Here is a 4,382-nt window from a genome sequence, read left to right as displayed (position 1 = left end):
CTAGAGGCCCGGTGCATGAAATTCGTGCAGGAGGGGGTGGTCCCTCAGCCCGACCTGCAATGACGCCAGCGTCCCTCGCCCCGGCCTCTGGCCAGAGGCCCCTCCCCTCCCTCTGCGTGGCCGGGGCGCAGATGCTGGGCTCATGTTGCCGGGGCGATGCTGCCAGCATCCCGCCCTGGCTGCTATGGGCACCACCATCTTTGTTGCCGAGTGATGGTTAATGTGCATATTACTCTTTTATTAGATAGGATAATAACTGAAACAAGCAGAAAGTGAAATCAGCTGTAAGTACAGTTGATGCTTAATATTCATGGTAGTTCTGTTCTGTGGTCGCTGTGAACCCTAAATCATTGCTCGTGGGAGAGAACATGGCGGGCCTCTGCTGACAACATTGTCATCAACCGGTCCATCATCACCTTAGCCTGCACGCACTGTTGTTGCTTTCTATACACATTGTTGATTCATTAGCATGGCACTCCCAGCCAACACCACGGTAGCTTGTGTCTAAAGGATGCTTTTCCAACACTCACACTTTCTTCTGTAAAGCACATCATAGCCTTCTCGTGCTTAGGAATGCAGACAGTGCTGCTGCTGGGAGCCATTTTAAACAGTGAAATCACCACCGGAAAGCACAAAAAATGCACAAACAGGCCACCATATAGCCTGGGAAGAGCCACCTGTGTACAGTGGGAGAGCTGAAACACGAAAGCGGGCATCGTTACGTGCAGCCCCAGCTGGGAAAGTGAGCGTGGGCCGTGGATTTTTCTCCACTTGGTGCATGTCTGCCACTGACCAGCGAAGTGCCATGACTACGGGTGTTGAGCTCGCAAATACATTATAGTCAGTAGGCAAGCCAGCAAAAAAGGAATCCGCAAATCATGAGAATGTGCATGTGTATCAGGACTGACGCCAATGTAGAGGAAGGCTAGACAGTGGTCCTGGCATGGCTGTGGATGCTTTTCATTAATGTCATCAAGGTTGTTTTTCCCTTTGTCATTTTATGATAAATACACCTGGAGGCAAACAAGTATGAGGCCTGCATGGGGCTCCTAAACCTTCCCTGTACACCTGCCTGGCTCCCACGGCCTGGTCAGTGGGCTCGGACATGGTGGGGATGAGGCGGAAGGTCAGAGGTTCCTGGCCTGGGCACCTCCAGATCAGCCGACGTTTCTGGAATGGCAGTAACGAGAGCCATGGACACTTGAGACCGTTGCCCAGTGGAGCTGCAGGCATCCCCTGACTCAGGGCCCATTGCTGGAGGGCCTGGCACCCACCAGTTTCTCTCTGGTTGTGACTGTGTTGTCTCTGTGTGGCAGGTCCCAGGACCTCAGCCCCGTTGGAAGCTCCAATATTCATGTTCCTGTATTCTGGTGACTAAAATCTAGGAGAAAAATTAAAATGGTGCAATTTGTTTAACAGAGTCTTCCCCAAACATTGACTCTTTGGAGGAAAGGTGAAAAAATATAGTATTATTGCTCTAAATTATGTGAAAGGTACTCTTTCCAGTTCCTTTTGAAGAGTATTTGCCAAGAAGCCAGCTCACCTATCAGTGGGACGTAAGGCGCTCCATTAGGTGATTCTAGGGCTGTTTGAAGGGGAAGGTCCAGAAACTTCATCATTACTCACAAGGGCCGGGAGAAGGACTATCCTAATTCCTGACTCTGGGACAGGAAATTCCAGGCCACAAAGGTTGCTGACATTCTTACCTGATTTGCCTCTGGACTTGGAGTTTCCGTGAATGGCTTGTTTGTCTAACTCAGCTCTGCTCAAATCAATCTTTCATGGATCCCCCCCGTAAAGATCACCTTGGGTCAAAGGTCATAGGTCATCATGGTTCTCAAATACCTACCCATTTTGTAAGAGTTTCAAAGTGGACAATTACCCAGAAATTAGTGAGGAACAAAAGCAAGTCTTTCAAAAGACTAATTGGGAAAAAATGAGTGCAGTATGTGCAATAATGTTTGAAATACTGTCTTGATGGCTGCCCCAATTAATTTCCAGTTTTTCTCCATCCTGACTTTTAATGACATAGAATGTAGTGGAAAGTCCTGACATGGAATTCCCTTGAGTTTTGTTTGCTGCGTGATGTCTTGACGTTGTGATACTCGTTCTTCGTGTACTTGCATGTGCTCACACACGACATGTTCTTATACACGTGTGAATGTAGACACAGACATACAGTGTCCTAACAAGATTTCCCTAAAGTAATTAATTCAGGGCGGTCACTGAGGAAAACACCTTAGAAGGACTTTCTAAAAATATCACTTTGCAGTCCACTCTTAATTTCTTAGGGCAAAAAGCTATTAATTTTGATTTAATAAGAAATCGTAGAAGCCAGAAAGAAATGAAGAGGGGCATTCAGAGCACATGGAAAGGAAGACCCTGAAAGGCGAGGCAGGGATTGGCTGACTGACGGTGAAGGCGGGCTGGTTACAGATACCCACTGTAGAGGGTGGGCGGCCAAGTGCAGAACAATTCACAGCCTTTGCTTCCTGGGGCTCCAGGGAGTTGCTTTTGGATGGAAAAAAAAATCATTTTTTTACATGAGGAAAGCGAGAGAGATTTGAGCCTCTTGCTTCTTTGAAGTGTGACCCCTGGATGTTAATAACAACATGTGTCGCATTTGCCTCCATGCTGTACTTCAAAATAAATTCTTGCCCAATTTTAACATTTCTATTGTGAATTTGGGGGGCAAGGATTCCAAAGAAATCCATGTGTTGATGTTCCTTTTTCTTGTCCTCTGTTGATCAAAGATTCTTCAGAATATTCCAACTGAAAACAGCAACTTCTGTGCATGTTGGTTAGGGGTGGCCCATGCAACTCGGGTAAGGGACACTGTGGAAGGGGCAGAACTTGGTATCTCCTGCTCAGTGACCTGTCCCTTCTCTGGTCAGAAGAGGAAGATGCCAGAATGTACAGGCTTGGCTCTAACGTGCTGAATGGATTCAGGCCAAATCGTAGTTTATTCCTTCTGCATTGAAGGTGAGAGGGAGCTTGTATACTAGACACTGAGCTGGATGCCTTTGTCAGTCTCCTATGATCTTTATAATAGTGTTGCAAGGTGGTCATTGTACATGTCCCTGTTTAGAGGAGGCAACACAGAGAAGTTAAGCAACTTACCTGCAATCACCCAGCTCAATGGCTGAGCTGGGATTCAAGTCAGATGTCTCTGTCTTTGGGACTGTGATTGGTCACACTCCCTGGAAGCTCTGAAATCACCATCCAGAAAGCCCTGAAAACTCATGGAGGGGTGAGAGTGGGTGTGGGGCCGGAGGCTCATTTGGCCAGGATGGGAGGGGTGGGGCAGGGGGATCAGCCAGCTGCTGTAGCCACCACGGGTCAGATGAAGCCTGATCCTTTCTCAGCTTGATTTGACCTAGAACCGGGAAACAGATGGGTCCAGGCTGCCCGAGGGTCTGAGGGAGGCTGAGCAGGCAAATGGGTCCTGGCTGCCACTGCTCCTGTTCCGAGGCCGGGGGCTGGGGGCTGCTGGGGGAACCGAGCTCCAGCCTGTGTCCTTTTACTTCATAGTAAAACCTTCCATAGCAATTCAGTGGTGAGGCTCATCCTTTTGGAAGGTGGCAGACCCGGGGGACCCAGGAGACCTAGGGCAAATCCGGGAGATAAGGCAGGTGTCAACAGAGATAGTTGAGGAGGTAGCAAAGGCCAAGGAAAGGTGCTTAATGGACTTCATGTCATTCAACTTCAAAGACTCTCATGCTTTTACAGAGAGGTCCAGGGGTGGGCAAACTTTTTGACTCAAGGGCCACAATGGGTTCTTAAACTGGACTCAGAAGAAGGAGCTGCGGCCGTGTTTCCCGACGTTGCCATGTTAACACTGCTGCAGGTGAAGGAGCGGAGGGGAGAGCAAGAGAGCCCTCCGCTCTTTCAGCTCCGTGGGCTGGATAGAACAGCCCAACAGGCCGGATCCAGCCCGCGGGCCGTAGTTTGCCCACTGCTGGGTTAGACCCTTTGAAAGCGCCCTACGATTGGATGGCATGGGCCCTGGCTCACGGAATTCTACTCATGGTGTGTGGAATGAATGAATGAATGAATGAATGAAAATCCCTTCCCTACTCATTTACTTCTTGGAAGGCCAAGTGTTCTGGCTTGCTGAGGACTGAGTTGTTTCGTGGGCCGAGGGACTGTCAGTGCTAAACTGAAGAGTGTCTGGGGCACACCAGGGCTAGTTGGTCCTCTACTTCATGAGACACCTTGGTCTGCCATAGACCAGGCCCTGGCCCCCGCTGGGCATAGGAGGTTAAACCAGATTCGGAGCCTGCTCTCAAGTCCACATAGAGTTGGGACAGATGAATATGACATGATGATAAGTGTCACGACAGGGCCACACACAAGAGCAAAGCCAAGGAGTTGGACACACC

The sequence above is a fragment of the Myotis davidii genome, unplaced genomic scaffold (genome assembly GCF_000327345.1).
Source record: "Myotis davidii unplaced genomic scaffold, ASM32734v1 scaffold238, whole genome shotgun sequence".
In the NCBI taxonomy this organism is placed as follows: domain Eukaryota; kingdom Metazoa; phylum Chordata; class Mammalia; order Chiroptera; family Vespertilionidae; genus Myotis; species Myotis davidii.
Note: the sequence above shows the minus strand (reverse complement) of the source record.